The sequence below is a fragment of the Ptychodera flava genome, chromosome 6, assembly GCF_041260155.1.
Source record: "Ptychodera flava strain L36383 chromosome 6, AS_Pfla_20210202, whole genome shotgun sequence".
Classification (NCBI taxonomy): Eukaryota; Metazoa; Hemichordata; class Enteropneusta; family Ptychoderidae; genus Ptychodera; species Ptychodera flava.
In genome coordinates, this window is record NC_091933.1 from 10,770,178 (window position 1) to 10,790,471 (window position 20,294).

At 36.9% G+C, this 20,294-nt stretch overlaps 1 protein-coding gene across 1 annotated transcript in view; it reads left to right on the forward strand.

The window, feature by feature from the left end:
* LOC139134804 (monocarboxylate transporter 13-like) overlaps window positions 1-20,294 on the forward strand; it is a 70,166-nt gene that overhangs the window by 27,788 nt on the left and 22,084 nt on the right. The gene's annotated exons all lie outside the window — the stretch shown is intronic.

Below are 20,294 nucleotides of genomic sequence, written 5' to 3' on the forward strand. Positions count from 1 at the left end.
TCGAATATTTTCTAACCTCTCGTTCCAAAACTTCTTCCGTTTATTGCACTTAAGTTATCTGCCACTTTATCAGCTCTAAATTGATTTCATTTCTCCTACAAACACGGAAACGAACTTGAAATTAGCCCGGGATTTCCTCATTTTTTTCAAATAAGGGATCGTGTTTGGGGTTCCCCTCATTTACCTATAAAGCAAGAACATTTTGCAGGCAACTTAATGGACATCGCTGACACAATCATCCCAACCAGGGACGGTGTTATAATTACCCTTGGATGGAGGTTTTAAAGTCTCGTGTGCTGCGTTAGTCAAAGCGTTTAATGTTACCGTATATAACACATCGAAGGCTTGTTAATGCGAGTAATCTTTACAATTAGTGCACTTGAGGCACTCGGGTATATTAGTATCATCCGGGAGCTTCTTCCAGTCTATCCGGGAGTACTGGCTGTCAGAAAGCCCTGGACTTTCCCGCACATGATATCAACAGTCTATAGTGATGATAATTTGTAACAAGCTAACGGTAGATCATGCCAATGGATAGCCATTTATCATCACCAGCTGGAAAACTAGCTAAAACGTAGGCAGAAGATTCAATTATCCGAGTTTCATTACAGCCCTATTAAACCATATACGGCAAATTATATTTAGGATAATAATATTAATAACAGTTTAACCTAAATATGTCTCAATGGGAAGGTGACACAGGCGTATGCTAAGAGTTTCTCTGATTTACTGTTAAATATACATTTCTCCTCCTTATATCTGCTATTTCCCTTGTAGGAAGGCCCTGTTTTCTGATTCAATGGCATGTTACAAAACTTTATTCATACCACCCATGATAAATAAACTCCCCTTGTGTGAGCACAAAGTAAACGCCATGCACCTCTCTGCAGAAATATGAAGAGTGTATTGCCTTCAGCTTTGCAGTAAAGCTATTTCAGTCTTATTAAACTCTGCCGAATTACTCGTTTGCCGGGGGCATGTAGAGAAATCGAGGGTTTACAGGATGTTGGGCAAACGTTTGCATGATTTTCAAATGCTATTCACTTGGTTTTTCACGGTAGGATTTTTCGACACACTTCTCTTCAAAGAATGGCACTCCCTTGCAGACTGCCTTACGCCTTGCTTAACGGTCCCGAGCAAGTATCATCAAGAGTTGTAGTGTCGGCGCTAAACTCTTTGTTGGATACGCATTCTTTGTTCATTAAATTGCTTCTTCTAGCCATCGTAGTTACATACTACTGTTTTCATCTCATGGATTGGAAGACTGGTCTTCCGTTAGTTCATCATGCAGCCAGCACAGATAACAGAGTTTGCATTTTCGTGTATGTTTAATTTGTTTGTAAATTTATACTTTTGCTTTTACATAAATTCACACGAGTTTGCAATTACTTTAATTTTTATGATCAATGTAACGATCAATATTCATCATGTACATCTTCAATTGAAAATAACTCTAGGTATGCAAATTTGTAATCAGCTGAAATGAACATTCTATTTTTTCCAGCAACTCTCATAACATTATGTCATCACGTAATGTGGCCAGTCAGATTGCCTTACATTAGGTCAAGTTCTTCAACATGAATTTGTGAACCTTTGAAAGCTCGTTAAATATGCAAACTAATATTAGCTAACATCAAAACATCGAAATGTCTTTTACTTCTATGTACTATATGGTATTATCAATCTACGTAGGACTTTCATTAACTTTGGTCAAGTCCCTCAAGATAAATACCGATAAACGTGAAAGCTTCATTAAATATGTAAATCAGGAATTTCCTTTTTTAAAATGCACAACTTGTTTTACTGTAACCATTCCACAGTATCAAACATGTACATAGTACCTCTCGTGCCACCAGATAAATAAGACGAATTAGAACAGCTTGTGAATGATAAAACAATGTGATATAACAATGTGTAACAATGCTAAATTATTTTCGTCTTAGTTGGTCGAGTCAGCCAAGATGTGTATCTCTCATTACGGAATTCTTTAATTATACAAAGCATTAAATGTTATTGTTATAAAATAAAATTTGATCTTGAAAGCTGCCAAAAATGTTCCTGATTCACAACTAAAACGGGATACGTTACTGTCATTCTAAGAACAGCTTCTTTGTGAACAAATAATTTTGAAGTTGGGTTTTATGCAAAACGTATCCACCGACACAATCCGTGCTTGCTATTCTCAAACAGAATCCATGTACCACACATTATTCCAGCCAGGAAAGACTTCTTGAGATATATCGCCAACAGACGGACGGACAGACAGAGCAAAAGAAAGTCGAACATACAGACAGACCAACGGACAGACACACAGATAAACAGAGACACAGACTAGATTGGCAGGAATCCAGACAGACACACATCGCTATGACAGTAGATGAAGTATGTGAGCTCGTGAGCAATGAAAGCAGATACTACAGCGCTGTATTGATCACACTACAATTTTAATGCTTTGAACGTACCACCAAAGAAAAGAATTACATTTGATCTCATTCATCAGTCAAATCAATGTGTCAAGAGGTAATGGAAGATTCCAGGCTTCAGTTTAATTCAATTGACTTCGAAGGTTCTTTCCTCAATTTAAAGCAATGACCATCGAATGCAATAAAAGTGTGGAAGACTTCAACTAATTATCTGTTAGAATGCGGTTAATTTGTTACTATTTTCTTTTTCTGATAGAATTATGGTAATGCAGCTTATTGAAAAAGCAGCGTCAAAGTGATCTATTGGCATTGAAAGAAGCATCGAATTTAACCACATTTGCAGGTACAGGATGAAATAACATTATCCCGATTTTTCGAAGTGTCACCCTTTTGTTTATAATCGGCCATGGTATGCACTCCTCCTTTAAAGATTATCTGTTCGCTATCCTTAGCTGATGCCATTTGGTATGCAAGAAATCTGCATCCCTCAGCGACGACCATGGCAGACACCCGGTCGTTCCAGTCGCCGTGCGAAGCCATTCTGGTCCTTTCTTGAACGACCTTTTTGATGGTTAATGTTGCACCATGGCAATTATCCGCCGGATCATCACTGGCGATGTCACAGAGTCGAACACAGTCGTTTGCATCCAAATCTGCCGGTGAGGCAGCTACCAAATAGCGCCAACATAACGATGAAGCTGAACTGCATGGTGTCAATAATACTTTCACCGCTTAAACCTGGAAAGACATGATACATTTTATAAATACAAAGAAACATTACATACATGTGTAATATATCGTCTGAATTGTAGTGTCCAGTAAGGAAGTTACATTCCACAACAACAATTGCTGATATGTTATTCTTGACAAAGTGTTTGATGTAGGTTACAAATCGCAGTATTGCAGGAGTTTGGTACTTCATGACCCCCTACATGGACATATACTGGATGGTGATTTGCTGCATATCTCGTATCGCTTTTGATAACAAATAAAAAGAATGGTTCATGTAAAGAAACAAAACTGTAGATCAACAGCACGATGATTATAGATCATCGTCACGGACGATATACGATTAGGGGCGGGGTGCACCGTCGCACCACTTTCTTACAGATTTCTGTGATCAAAAGGTAAGAAAGTAGAAACAAATTAATTATTGGTGTCTTAGTTGGTGACAACGAGTAAAAGGCGGCGGTATGGCATACTTTTTGTGCAATCAAATAAAATGTCGTTTCAACGAACAATCAACGAATTAATCGACTAATGAGAATGCAGTTCTGTAATAACGGCCTCTGACCACATGACCATGTGACACTCATTTTGACTGACTACCCGCTACATAGTGCTTGAAATTAACGTAGTAGACCATGGGAAGAAATTTACACTCTCAACTTGTAGCATTAATAAACAAAATGTAGGCATAAATGTTACTTATTGGCCAGAATGGATAAGAGGTATACGTATATATTGCTATGTCGACATTAAAATTGAAGAATATCATAATTCATGTTACTGCAAAGATATTCTCCAAGTACTGTAAAATATCATATCACCTGGATGTAATTAGTCACCCTTCCATCTATGTATAGACTTTTAATCTGTAGGTTATGATTTGGATTCTTTGATTGTGAAATAATTAAAAAGTGGGTCCTGTTACATTTCACTTCTGTACATTTCACATCGGAAGATAGAGGAAGTGCGCCTGTGAACATTGGTAATCTTGACAACAACAAAGCTGAAAGGGCCAAAGGGATCTTTAGGCCTATGGCTTGTGATGTAGTCCCTACCACAGAAGGGTTGGACGCACTTTGTCACGGTCAATTAGAAACACCTAGGTCAAAGTAATACCTATTTTTCTACTGGCTGAGATATTTCTCATTTTTCTTTCCAACGGCTAATTCTGTAGTCTGTAGACACTGCTCAATGTTTCATAGCACAATTGAACATTTATCAGAATAATATCTGTAGCAGGTTTCACCAAATTTGGTACCGTAATTTTAGAGTTATATACCAAATTACAAAGTTAATTTAAATATGTAAATGAATCCTTAATTAACGTTACACTACTAAATGCTTTACACCACAGTTAGATATCTGTCGGATCAGTATCTGCAGCAGATTTCATAACATTTGGTGCATGTATTTCGGAGCTACATGACAAAACTTCATAAAATATGCAAATGAGCTATTTATTAATTTGACACTCCCAACGCTTTTCAGTACAATTAAATATTATCAGATTAATATCTGTAGCAGGTTTCATCAAATTTGGTGTCGTAATTTCAGAGTTACATACCTAATTACAAAGTTTGTTAAATATGCAAATGAACCCTTAATTAACTTCACACTAGTAAATGCTTTACACAACAGTTAGAAATCCATCGGATCAGTATCCGCAGCAGATTTCATCAAATTTGGTACAGTTATTTCGGAGTTGTATGACTAATTACAAAAGTTCAATAAATATGCAAATGAGCAGATAACTGACATGACACTCACAGTATCACCATAATGTTCTGAGATTGTCATCTGTGAAAAGTTTCATGAAATTTTCTGCAGTATTTCTTGATATATGTCGACACTGTCATTAATGCCTCCATAAGGAAACCATTATATAAAAAAATGATATTGCATAACTTCATTAATATGCAAGCCACAATAACAAAAATCTAATCAGTTCTTGCAAGTAGCTGTCTACCAAATCTGACTTGAATCTGTTCTGGCGTTTTTGAGTTATCGTGTTAACAGACAGACAGACACACACTCACACACAGACACACACACGGACAGACAGACAGACAGACATCGCCATGACATTAGCTCACGTGAGCTAAAAAGAACACATGTCATGAAAAAAGGTTTCGTTTTATCGATCATTGCTATTCTTCCTTGTGGGGTAAAGTGTAAATTTCCTTTCACATTGCAATATCTTCCCATCTTCACTTTTGTCCCTAAAATAATAGGATGTCCTGCTTGAGAGATCAGCATAGATAAAGTTCTTGTTACACCATTCGTGCAAGCTGTCCGGATTTGACAAATTGTCTCAGAAAGAAAACGACGTTGGAACGACGTTCCGTTGCGTATGGTAAATTTTCAGTTAGAATACTCCTCAGGACAAATATTCGGTCTCTCAATTTTTTTCTTGTCTACCACTTGTTGGGGCTCATTTCATAGCTGCCGGAGTCAGAAATATTTTCACAGTCTTAGTTTTTCAAAAACCAAACATTTTCTTTTTTCCACACAGTTAAGGTGGGGCTGCATGTTGCCAACACAGTTTTTTTCAAAGCAATATTTCTCATCAAAGATGACAAGGAAACCTCATATTATATATTTCCAAAAAGCAGAGACTCTAAGTTTAGTACGGTAGCAGTAATTTACTCAAAAGATGAAGTGGGTGTATATTTGGGCTAAAAAACTTGACATTATATTCTGAAATGTAATATTTCACTCGAAAGAAGAGTATATGTAGAAAAAACGACTATTTTTTTTGCATTATTTATCCTCAATCTAAAATGGCAAGGGTTTAAAGACTGACAGTCAAAAAAATTGATCAACATCATGATAAGCAAAATTAAAATGCCTCTTATTCAAAATGTCAGAACTTTATTGCCAAACAAAATAATCATTTATTATATAGCATTTAGAGAACATAGTGTCAAAATTTTAGAAAATTTGACCCAGCCAGAGTGGAGTTAAATTCTTTGGAAATTTCAAAAGTTGAAGGAAAAAGAAGCCAGGAAATCGGGTGATTTGTATACATTCGCATAAATTAACACTTTATCACGCAAATTTCGACTGCTTGACAAGCTACAAGGTGAACCCAAACAATATTTAATCTCGGGTTGACAAATTAATTAAATTTGAATAAATATTTCCAAAAAAGTGATTTTTGAGCAAAATATACTGTGTTGGGTGCAGCGTTCCCTTAACAAATTATTGGCAGCTTTTTTGAATTTTAGATGTTGATTCATTGTTAGCAAATCTGTTTCTCTGGTATCTTATTTGCAAAGTGACTCCCGAATTTATTTTTGATTTGGCAAGAGGATGTTTGAAAGTATCTTTGAGGAAAATTTTAGCAAAAGTTTAAGGCATTTTGTTACGTGCAGAGAAAACGAACAAAAGGGTGAACTCAGCAGTTAACGTTTAAACAAAATTTATATCGAAAAGAAATCTAATTGCTACGTCAGGGATAGAGTACAAGATTTAAAAGTGTACAGACTACTTATCTCAGCTGGGACGGCAAAGCTTCAGTCTCAGAGTTGTAACAGTCAGTCGGATGAATGAACAGTCCTTTGGCTTGCAGGCTTGAAGTTGCACAAAGTCCACAGTATAAATCCAGCGTTGGCAGTGAAGGCCTTGAAAATCTTGAGAATGACTATTGCTGGAGTTTCCAAACACTTGTAGTAACACACAAGAGACACGATCCCAAAAGTCTGACTGGAAGCTGTGCACGTCCCTTTTATACACATTTGCTTACATAAGGGCATATAAGAACAATCTAGAACTTTTATTGACATGCTAATTACTGTTCTAAAATTATCTCTCTTACACAGCTAACTGAATTTCCAGAACATTCCAAACATGACTAATTGAATTCAAGGTTGTGAGGTCATTAAGGGTAGTGACCTTGAGAATGTTCTAGACTAATTGAACTCAGGTCATGATGAGTGTTGAGGAAATGACCTACATAAGACTTTCCCTTTCGAAGCGCATACTACCTAAAAGTAACAAAAGGCGACCCTCATTTTTACAGAGATTAAATCTCGATGTCACAAATACATAGAAAGGTATTCTTGTCTTTTTAGAGTCATAAAGAAGTTGAAGCTAATTGGCGGAGTATTTCAAACCAATCTGTTTGATGTTGCATTATGTGAAAGACAGAGAGCGGAAGATATAGCAGCCGAAGCACTTGCCTCTTATGTGACAATGAAAATACCTCATTTTTGAAACGAACAAAGAGTGACAGGACGTACACATGAAGTCTCCCTCAATAATGACAACGTTTGTGTCCACATGAAAGCTATTTGCTCATATTATGGACATGATATTATATCTACAAATTCAGAGCTGGTAAAACCAGACGAAAATAAACAAATTAATGAATAAGTAAAGGCAAGATAGAATCGCCTCAATAAAGTACAGATAATCGCATTGACTTGAATGGCGACGCCTTTGAAGTATTGAAATGCTTTTCAAAGCAACTCCATGCATTTTGCAAAACATATACTATTAGTAATAGAACATTTTGCTAAGAAATCATTTATAATCCCTCGCAAACAGGCATACCTACAGGTCCCTCAAAGCTAGCCAGCAGCTAAATAGCATTATGGTCGATTGCACTGTCATGTACAAGATAGAAACTCCACACGAAAGTAGTAAAATGCAACAGTTGGGAGTGTTTTTCGGGTATAAAGCCGAAGTCATTAATAGTTACAAAACACCTACCTAACAGTGTATCTTGACACACAACAGCTACCACAAGTTTAAGAAATTTGATACTAATTAAACTCGAGACAATTATGACAGCAGATCAACCTCAATTTATTGATTAGAAATGTCTCCATAAGCTCTTTCAAGTAAGCAAAAACATATGTTTCATTTATTCGATGAGTAAATGATTCTGTGAGTATAATGTGGTAAGTTTGCTCCTGGCTCATACGCATATTTCGTAACAGCATATTTCACAACATTTGATCAATGTGAAAATAAGCGACATGTTATTTTAGAAAGTTTTCATGTTTAATATGCTTTAATAAATATTTGTTGCACTGTATATGTAGGCCCTTCCCACCATTTTATCTTACATGAAATCATGTTCAGCGATGACGAAGGTGTTGTGACAATGGAAAAGGCTTGACATTACATTTCAGAGATCGTTTTATCATTATTGATATGCGACCATTTCTTTAACATATGCTTCACTAACAGTATTTATTAGTTTTCATATTGTTTCTACATTCAGACCTGTACGGTGCCAAAAATAGAGGCATTTTTGATGCAGCAGTTTTCTTATCTAAGAAAATGTACTGTTAAAGAAAATAGGTTATTTAACCTAAAAATAATATCGGGGAACGGAAAGACATGCTGAAACTGCAGATACATTGAAATTATAAGAATCCTAAAGCGAGTTAACCTTAGCAAGTCGTCATACTTATATTGTCCTAGTAAACACGGTTTTACTTTGAATCAGTCATTTACTGAATATAACCTCCGTAAATACAGATTATTAGGTGCAAACTGAGAGATTTTAAATAGCAAAAGACAAATAAGGCGATAGAGAAACTTCCATATTAGTTAAATTTATGATGCAGTGGATTGGTTTCATCTCTTTATGAAGACTTCTGCTCAATTGCCTACACGATCAAACTGCAGCTAGCCTCTGAATTGAACACTGTGCCACAATCATCCTCATACTCGGTAAGTTCATTTCCTTATTTTATTGTAGGAATGTTCAGCTCCCTTGGTTTATTTGATTAAATTGTTGGGCATATCGATGTGCACTTTGCAATATGCAAAACAGAGATTTTAAAGATTTAGGAATCCTTGACACATTGCCTCCAAGTCTTCCAAAGCATGAAAACTACATAACCATACGCCAAAATACCCATATTTCGCCCTTTTAACGTTGTTGTTTCAAAGATTGCAAATGCAGAGAGGCAAGCGCCCTTTCTCTTCGGCTCGCAAGTCTATACACAGTTTTTAGAATTACCAACTACCCAAAGCAATATAACAGTGTACGGTTCTTGGAAAACTCTTGACAGCAAAGTATCTATGATAGTCTTCATTGATAAAGTTTAATAGCAACATAAAGTTACATGCAAATATTATACTTAGGCCTTCATTTCTGTTAGTTTTATGCTACTTGTTGACATTGTTATCATTCCATCCTATAGTCTACGATGTTGATTTAATACCATTACTATGTCAGTTAAAATGGATCTCATATGGTCACGTGGTCAGAGTTGTTATTACAGAGTTGCATTATGGTTTGTTGATTAATTAATCAATTATCCGTTGAAAGTGATTCTTGTTTTGAGTGCATGGAAATTCTATCATACTGTTTACTAGCGCTAACAGTCTAAGGATAAGTAAAATTATACATTTGTTAAGGCCTGACCCCAACCCCAATAGCTTCGTTGGCCATGCGATCGAAAAAGAGAAGAAAAGGCTAAAACGCGGTCGTTTACAAAGTTCATTAAGTTAACAATGCACATCTTTTACGATGTGGACTACTGCTTAACGCTGCTGGTCCTTGTTCCATATTCCACTTCCGTCGTCAATGGAAATTTGCTTTACTATTCCTGCCATACTACCCGCTGCACAAACGCAATCTGGCGCTGCATGTGGCGTGGGCTGCCTCCGTCCATTTCTGTGCAGCACCATCGGCTGCCATATCCAGCGTAAGCGTACTCGTCACTATATAAATAGTGGACGTATCGCGAACATATCGTTTATAAATATAGTATGTAATCTTAAAGCACTTCATGCAAAATAAGCTAACCTTTGATAAGATTGATTAGTCATGTTTAGATGACGCCACTGTAAATAATTATCATAGTTGTATCGAGCATACTCTAAGCGGTATCAATCTTGATGCAAATGCTTTTGCAGAATTCACGCTTGAACAATATTGATGAACTGTGCAATGACTTTGTAAATGCGCATGCCGCTAGTGCGTTAACGTTAGCAGCTTCACAAAGCATTTCACCATCTGCGAAGCGTAATTTTGATAAGTCCGTATCTGGTTTGAATTATTGTATAAAAGAACATATTTCCCTGTGTCAACATGCTTTTCTTCTTCAGAGAAAAATAATAGCCATCGTCAAGGGATACTTTAATTTTTGATCATATGGAAAAAAACACGTTCTAAATTTAAGTACTTCTTGATTTTTTGTGAAAGGAATGATGAGCAAATGCAGGATGAAATAGAAATGCGAAGCCATTTTGCAGAGGAGTCAATGGCAATAAGATCTCTGATCCCCTTTCTTTATCTACTGTCGGTTGTTATGACAACCTAAATATCATTAAACCGGGGCGTGACCATTTTGTGGGTCTTATTCTATCTATTACCGACAAAAAAGTGAATCTCATGTCGTGGATGTTATCTCGAGAGTTGGCATGTTACGTGTGTCAGTAACTAGCTGTTGGAAACTATTGTTGGAACAGTAGAGGGCCTGATGATATGAGCGTTGGAAAAATGCTCACAGACGTCTTCAGCTACTGCTTTGAATTTTATATAAAAGTGTTCATATTTATGGTTATTTGCCATCTCGCGTACTTGTTGTAATCTTAATTCCCATCGTGAAGGATGCGGCGATGTGACATTTACTAGCAAGTATCGCCCGATTGCTATTGCTACTACTATTTCTAAGATTTATTGATTTTTGTTGCTCCACATATGTGAAACATCTTGATCACGAATTTAGTTTTGAGATTCGCAATTCTACAGACTTGTGTTTTTTTTCTTTTGAAAGAGACTGTAGCTTCTTACAAACGCCATAACAGTTCAGTTTTCTTGTGCTTTTTAGATGCAGCGAAAGCGTTTAACAGAGTAAATCATTAGACTCTGTTTCTTGACAGGAGTGTTCCTCTGTATATTGTTAGAATCTTAATATGTTGTACCGAAACCAAGGATTTTATGTCAGATGGGGCTCTGTCATATCTGAAGCCTGTCATGTTTACAATGGTGTTATAAAAGGAGGTGTATTATTCCCTCGCTTACTTAATATCTACGTGGATAACTTCAGTAACTTTCTATGTAAACTAAAACAGGTTGTCACTTTGCGGGACATTGCCCCAACCATTTGATGTATGCCGGTGATAAAATCCGTATTGGTCATCCTGTTTTAAATATGACTAGACTTTTAAAAAGTTGTAGTAATTTGCAAAATCTCATGATATGCTTTTCAATGCAAGTACCTCGAAGTGTCTATGTATGCTGTCAAAGCAATGCGGAATTACCCAATACCTCATGTGTATTTAAATATCTCAATACTTACATTTGTAAAGTAACATTTGTACCCTCTGGTTATGTTAAATAATTTAGGAAATGAGGTAGATGATGATAAGTCAATATGCCTTTTTAAGGCATATTGTTATTCTCTGTACCTTGCTTACATTTTGGAGTACATATACTGAGAAATTTATCAACGATTTAAGAGTTTCATAAAATAACGCTTTTAGAATATCGTTCGGCATTATACCCCGATTGAGTATTTCAGAAACATTTGTCAGTCATTGCATCATGACATTTCAAAGTAAACAACGGGTGGCCTGTACTAAGGACGTTCGATTGATGGAAAGCAAAGATCACCTAATCGAAGTAGTTTTATCCTTTGATGTAATTCGACACAGGAACTGTTTTTAAACTTTCTGTACTTGTGTTCTAAGTGAACAGTATGTCTACTTTTATTATTTTCTTGCTTAGTATTTTTTCCTTGGTTTTATGAGCACGTTCTAAAATCATAGAATAAAAGGGACGTTTTACGACCTGTTGAAACTGTCGCAGCAAAGCATAGGATCTCACCTTTATTTGATCTCACCTTCCTCAGCTTCATGGTGAGATGTCGGGTATGAAATATGGAGAACAGAAAAAGTGAGCGTCAGAAAAAGTTATAAGATTTTACATCGATAAGTTAGGCCAGTTCCTTCTCGTGGTCTACTATTTTGATTAATTACAAGCACCATGTAGCGGGATGTCTGTCAAAATGAGTGTCACATGGTCACTTGTTCAGACGCCGTTATAACAGCGCTGCATTCTCATTAGTCGACTAAATGGTTGATTGTTCGTTGAAATTTATTCCGCGGCCTTTTACTGCTGTAACCAACTAAGACAAGGATATTTGTTTCTAACTTTCTGATCCCAGACATCTGTAGGAAAGTGGTGCGACGGTGCACCCCGCCCGAAATCGTATACGTCCGTGACGATGATCTATAGATCGACTCTATGACATCGCCAGTGATGATCCGGCGAATAATTGCCGTGGCGCAACATTAACCATCAAAAAGGTCGTTCAAGAGAGGACAAGAATGGCTTCGCACGGCGACCGGAACGACCCGGTGTCTGCCATGGTCGTCGCTGAGGGATGCAGATTTCTGGCATAGCAAATGGCATCAGCTAAGGATACCGAACAGATAATCTTTAAAGGAGGGGTGAATACCATGGCCGATTATAAACAAAAGGGTGGGATAATGTTATTTCGTTCTATACCTGCAAATGCGGTTAAATTCTGTTTCTTTCCGTGCTAATAGATGATTTGGACGCTGATTTTTCAATCAGCTACACTATGATTATTCTGTCAGAAAAAGAAAATCGTAACAAATTAAACGCATGCTACCAGGTAATTTGTTGAAAATCTGCCATATTTCTATTGAATTCGATTGTCCTTGCTTTAAATTGTGGCAAGAAGCATCGAAGTCACTTGGATAAAACTCAAGCCTGTTATCTTCCATTACCGATTGAGACATTGATTTAACTGATTAATGAGAATCAAATGTAATACTTTTCTTCGCTGGTACGTCCAAAGCATTAAAATCTAAGTGTGATCAATACAGCGCTATTACTCACGTCTTTTGCATCTGCTTTTATTGCTCGCGTGCTCACATACTTCATCTCATGTTTTAGCGATGTGTGTCTAACTGGATTCCTGGCTGTCTGTCTGTCTTTGTGTCTGTCTGTCTATCTGCTTAAATGTGTCTGTCTGTCTGTCTGTCTGTCTGTTTGCCTGTCTGTCTGTTCTACTCTCTGTTGGTCTGTCTGTCCATCCGTCTGTTGGCGATATATCGCAAGAAGCCTTTCCGGATTGGAATAATGTACGGTACATAGATTCTGTTTGAGAGTAGCAAGCACGGATTGTGTTGGTGGGTGGGGCTTGCATTGATAATACCCAACACAGAATCGTGTTGACATCCGAATAGATCGACAGGAACACTGGGAATTTACGGTGCAAATTGAAATAAGTAAAATTGTATAAAATAAACCAACTCGAGCACTTATATAAACTACTACCTAAAAATGGCCTAGTAAGCAAAATGGTGCTGGGGTAGCGGAAAGCAAGATGTCTAAACTGTGGAGGAGAGGAGCGCCGGGCAGTTGACTTTTCCTGCGTGGTCTTCAATCGTCAAGGGTTCTTTTCCAACGTCGATGCTCGCCAAACGTTGATCCTCCAAACTCCCTCTTTCTCAGTCCTTTTTATTCTTATTCTAACCTATTGTTTACACCCGCACGTTTGCGCTAGTCATGTTATGAACATGTTGTGAAGGTTGGTTTGCACTGAGGCGTCAGCGTCGTTTATCACCAGCATGGGGAATCTTATGTATGTGGAAGTTGGAATTTGGCTTGAATTTTGAAATACCCATAGCCCTTATCCAACTTCAGATTGATACGATAACACTAGCATGTGCTTTATTGCATAATTGCTCGAACGTTTTCTGACCTCTCCTTCCAAAACTTCCTTTGTTCATTACACTTTGAGTTATCTGCCATTTTATCAGCTTTCATTTGGTTTTCATTTTTCCTACAAACAAGAAAAACATACTTGAAATTAGACCATGTTTAGGGTTGCCCCTACCATTTACTCAAAGCAAGAACGTTTTAGCGGGCAACTTCATGGACATCCCTAGCAGTGTCATTCCAACCAGCAGTTCGGGCAATATCCAAGTCTAGTAATATTCCTCACGTGACGAAGTTTTACCAGATCAAGTAATATTTCTCAAAGTGAGGCTATGACCTCCGCTGTTAACCCTGCTTTTCCTATGACTCGAACGACGCTACAAGATGGCGGTAAATTCAACTGTGTCGACACCAAATCATGTATATACAAAGACGACTTAGCAGAGAGAGATGAGAGCGGTTTTATTCATCCTTCAACAGCTCGCATGACAACTGGTAGTTGTTGATTTAAGAACACTTTCGAATAAAATCGTCGAGCGCAACATACAGAAATCTTCTGGCTACAGTGCTGTAACTTGATGTTTGTTTTGTCTGCGAGTCACATAAACATCAGGACTTTTTTATATGCGATAGTGCACAGTTAACAGCATTGGATTCCGTTTGTTCTCCAAATCTGACTTTTTGTTTGTCACTGGCCAATGCCAGGCAATGACGTCGTCGAACAACACATAACATAAAGTGTGGTGACCAGAGTTACTTGAAGTGCGGTTGGGATAGTCTGTCCGTTTATATATATAAGCTCCATGGTCTGTCGGATTGCGGCCGATCAATACTGTCACCGTCAGGGTCAGCCTTCGGCCTCCCATCAAACAGACTATTCAAACAACACTTCGAGCACCTTTTCTGGTCTCCTAGCAATGAGTAAACGACCCTACTACGACCATTTGCCTGTAGTCATTCTTTGAAGGGTACCACAAAATCACTGTATTGCCCACTCGCATACTCGCATACCTGTCTTCTTGTAAGTCGTCTGCTGAGCTTATTTTTCAACATAGCTAATGGGGTATCATTAGAAAGGTAATATTTATTCTTCTTTGATATGACATGTTGTAAAATACAATATCTTCTTTAGTGTTAGTGAAATAAGACCAAAACTTACCCATCACCTTTAAGTTTATATTGCAAATTAGTGTCACAGCTAATCTCAAATTCTACCAAACCTTTACCTAGACATATTACAAAAGGCAATCCTTTTTGTGATTTTTTTTATTTGCTACAGGGACGTGTCACAAATATGCATTAGACTTTTAGCAGACAAAATATTGGGATTGAATGGTTGTTACTGTTGTGTTTTGAAAGTTACAGTATTGTCAACGCGTCCGCTCGCAATTACGTCCCACTAACTACCTGATTTCAGGGAGCATCCAACTGCCCGGACATGAGACCTTGGCAAGCGAAGATAAGTTTTCTCCACCTGATCGTACAGTTCAAGTGACGTAACAGAATTTAATACAACAAATGGTGCTCGTCAATCAGCGATAGCTCTGAACGAACAAATACGTTTCTGTTTGATATGTACAGATACAGATCTGGTCTTTGGCCAGAGGTCCAAATATCTTTCTTTCAAGAAGGTGACTTTGTTTATGTACCGTTATTTACCTTCTGCTCTGTGCTGTTTTGCGTCTATGTTTACAACTATTGTATTACGAATTCTGGCAAAGTGTTATCGGATAATGGATTGGTATGATTGCGATTATTATACAATGTGTACTGCAACGTCAAATAAGTTACGCCAAGGTAGCGTACAACTATAGACTCACAGCCCCTCGTACGCTACGCAGCTCCATCTCTAACCAATATAGCCATGCGCCCTCAACGGCTCATCTCTTAAGCTCGGATAACAAAGCCAGCCGGGTCATTACCCAATTATTACCAGAGGCACATGTTGGCTGGGTAGACTTGCAATTATCCATCCTACAATGTCTAATTCTTAGGAGTAAATGACACATTTGGATACAGGTAAGTTCACAATACTTACAATGTGTGTGCTATACTAAGACAGGTTTTCTCGAAAAGATACATTTTGATTTCTTTCATAGCTCACTGGCCCACTCAACTGCGATGACCTCATTTCAGCAGCTGCAACAGGAAACTATACTTTAACAGTCACAGTAATAGGTATTCTACTACATACGAATATATGGGGTAATTTTACATGGTTTCCGTCCATCAAATCACGCTGCGTTGTAAGTATGCACCAGCTTCAGGGAGACATACTCGCTCTTGTTCTGATTTTAATTCAGTTGTCCCGTTCAATGTTTAGGGTGACACGACAGTCAGCGGAAAAACAAGTTGAATGCACGTCACAGAAACCTTACACTTCGACTTTAAGTTACAGTCACAAATCATGTCAGAGTATTTCATATAATACCCATCAAAAAAGTTACAGCCGTGCATGCATATTTTAAGGTCACTGAAACATGAGTAAATCATCAAAATTGACTCACTGAATGCTTTGTATTTGACATTACCAAAAAGGTTCAGTGATATCGAAGTAAATTTATTTTTCGGGCCAGTGCAAACACGCTGACCATTGTTATTCAGCATATCAATATTGCCATTGAGATCTTAAAAGATACTACGGAGGGAATACTAAAGGGTGGCAAGTTTTAATTTGACATTTGCATTCACACGGCAAGGATTGTAAAAGAAATTAAAAATTAATGTTTAATTGACAAAGTCTCTCTATGCCTTGACCGATAGAGTGATTGTGACCTTGAGCTCGCTTAGCAGCCAATGAAGTCAAATATGAGTTGCGATGTATCATCACTAGATAAAATGCGTGCATAAGATTCAGTTATCTGCACTTTTTTGCTCACGTGTGCATATGTCGCAGCGATGTCTGTCTGTCTGTGTGTCTGTGTGTCTGTCTGTGTGTCTGTCTGTCTGTCTGTCTGTCTGTCTGTGTACTCAATATCTCAAAAACGGCTCATCAGATCAGAATCAAATCTTGTACATAGATTCAGTTTGCAAATGGCAAGAACTGATTAGTTTTTGGTGGGTGTGGCTTGCTTACTTTTTGCTCATTTGCATAATTAATGATTTTAGAAAAAAACTGATATATATTGACAACGACTGCACATAATTTGATGATATTCGCTACAAATGTTGATCACACCAAGATATATCAGCTTTGGAAGATATTAAGGGGTGACGTGAAAGATAATTACTAATTTGCATGTTTAATGAAATTTCCTAATTAGGAGTATACATCTGAATTTACTCGATCAAAATTGACGAAACTTGGCATGCATATTGAAGATACTATGATTTAACATTATTGAAAGTCATTAAGCATTTTTACTTCATCCAAATCCTAATTTGCATATTTAATGACCTTTTGAAATTAAGGATATATGTTTGAAGTGACAAGGCCAAAATTGATGAAACTTGCTATGTACATTAAAGATACTATGATAGACCATTATTAAATGTCATTAAGCATTTTTACATCTGCCAATTCCTAATTTGCATATTTTATGAACTTTCCTAATTAGGAGTATTGATCTGAATTAACGAAACCAAAGTTGATGAAACTGGCTATGTACATTAAAGATACTATGATAGAACATTATTGAAAGTCATTAAGCATTTGAACTTTAGCAAATTCCTTATTTGCATATTTAATGAACTTTCATAATCAGGGATATTTATCTGTATTGACTTGACCAAAGTTGAAGAAACTTGCTATGTACATTAAAGATACTAGGATACGACATTATTGAAAGTCATTAAGCATTTTTACTTCATCCAGCTCCTAGTTTGCATATTTAATGAATTTTTGAAATTAGGAAAATATATTTGAATTTAATGACCAAAATTGTTGAAACTTGCTATGTACATTAAAGATACTATTATGTAGGCTAACATTATTGAAAAGCATTGAGCATTTTTGCTTCAGCCTATTCCTAATTTGTGTATTTAATGAACTTTCCTAATTAGGGATACATACTTGGATTTATTTGATCAAAGTTGGCATAACATGCTATGTACATTGATGATTATACAAGATTATACCAACATTGGAAGTAATTTCGCACTTAAGTTTTCATTTTAGCTAATTTATAGTTTGCACATCTAAAGAGCTTTCAAAGTTTGGAATATATCGTTTGAAGGACTTGACCAAAGGAAATTACACTTGCTATGTAAAGTGGTAATACAATGACAGCAGTCAAAGAAATTAATGATTATTATTTCAGCTAATTGCATATTTGAATACTTAATGACCTGTAGAGTTAATCTGTGGTGAATATTGATCATTATGCTGATCCTAATACTTTCAATGAAGTTGCAAACATGTGGCAAAGGTTCAATATCCGATTGAAAACTATCCGAATTTACACATAACTGCAATATATAATGAAACACGTGAGCATTTACAGTTCATATCTGGTTCATTACAGCCTACTCAAATCATACACAGCATATCATATTAGGCGTACAGCGTAATCATATTGTTGCGCTCGTAGTTTAGGTAATTAGAGTTGAAGTCCCAGTCTGGATAGTAATGTTCTTAGTAACGGAAGCTGACACACACAGATCAGCAAGATGTTATTGTTGGTTGTAAGCACAACTTTTAGCTCACGTGTTCACACACGTGAGCTAATGTCATAGCGATGTCCGTGTGTGTGTGTGTGTGTGTGTGTGTGTGTGTGTGTGTGTGTGTGTGTGCGCGCGCAAATCCTCTACAAAGTTATATACTTTTCTAACCTTACACAACTACAAATAACCATCATTATACAATAGTCATCACATGGATATTTCCGTCAATCTTTGATCGCTTCTTAAGGTTGAACAAGATCACGCCATTTGATATTCCATTCTCAATTCTCAATTATCATTCACATTTTTACCAATAATTAATCTAATATATGAAGCAATCTCCTTCTTATACGATCTTGAACCAACCTTCACACTTCTTGGCCGTGTGAGAGACGCTTCGAGATGAAATGTTACAAGAGAAGGCGTTACAATATCAATAAAAACTTAAACTAAATATGTCTCAATGACAGAGGGGCGCAGGCTGACGCTTACAGTTTCTTTGGTATGCTGTTAAATGTACATTGATATATCTGCTATTTTGCTGGTAGGAGGGCTTCGTTTTCTGAAGAACTGGCATGATCTACCATAAACGTGTTACAAAACTGTCTTCATATCATGTCATCAAAAGCAAAATAAACTCCCCTTGTGTGAGCACAAATTAATCGCCGTGTTGTTCTCTGCAAAAATATGAAGAGTATTTTATATTCAGCTATGCTGCAAAACTTTGTTGGCCTTGTTATAAAGCTCTGCTGAGTTACTCATTTGCTGAGGCAATGTAAGCGAAATTTACATGATGTTGATATTGAACCATCCATTTGGCTATTTCACTATTGACTTTTTTCAACACGCTTCTTTTCAAAGAATGGCACTTCCTTACAGACTGCCTTAAGCCTTGCTTTCAAATCCCGAGCAAGTTTCCGCAAGAGTTGTAGTGTCAGCGCTAAAATCCTTGTTGGATACGCCAGCTTTGTTCATTAAATTGCTTCTCCTAACCACCGTAGTTACATACTTTAATTTGCTTTTCATGCACTCGAAGACTGATCTTCCTTTAGTTCATCATTGAAGATAATCTCACGACGAGCTCAAGCATTCATCTATAATCTGCATTGTGCCTTGGGAACAAGTTTGATGAAGACGTCTCATTAAAATTTCAGCTACATTTAATATATTAAGACTATTTCTGTGTTTCAAACTCTTGCAACTATGGTCTGCTAAAGACACTTGCTTTGGCAGTACTTCAATTGTTCTCACTATCAATATATATTTGCAAGATGCAAGTATTGGCACCACCCTACAAAATAGACAGGATGACATAAATATGACATAAATATATGTACATGGAATACAAAAATGTTATATGTAAAGATAGCAGACTTGTCTGTTCAATTCAGCAAGGTCAGGCTAATAATCCTAAAATCTTACATTCTTGATGTAAATAAGTCAATATGTTATTTAAAAAAGAGCTGAAATTGCTTTGATATTTGTCTTGCGGAGTTTTTGTCACTTTCATTGTCATATTGTATATCTATGGAATTGTTTGCCTGTGTAGGTCAAATAATGACTTCTGCACAAATTTCTGGTTTGATGCTTTTGAATTAGGTTAGAACTTGAATGGCTTTGACATTGATGCACAATATATTGATGGCTCTGGCACATTTTTAAATGAAGGTTTGTGTTAGAAAGTTTCCCCATTTGTCTGCGATGCTTGGTCAACTTGGTGACAGTTTGGCACATTTGTCATGTAGGTGTGGCAGCATTGTTAGTGGTGGTAGCCCTTAAGAAACAGCTGAACACTATAGCTTACGTTTACTTCTTATGGACCTGCATAAATTTATTTAAAAGTGCACACTTGTACATGTCAATTTACATGTTACCTTTGT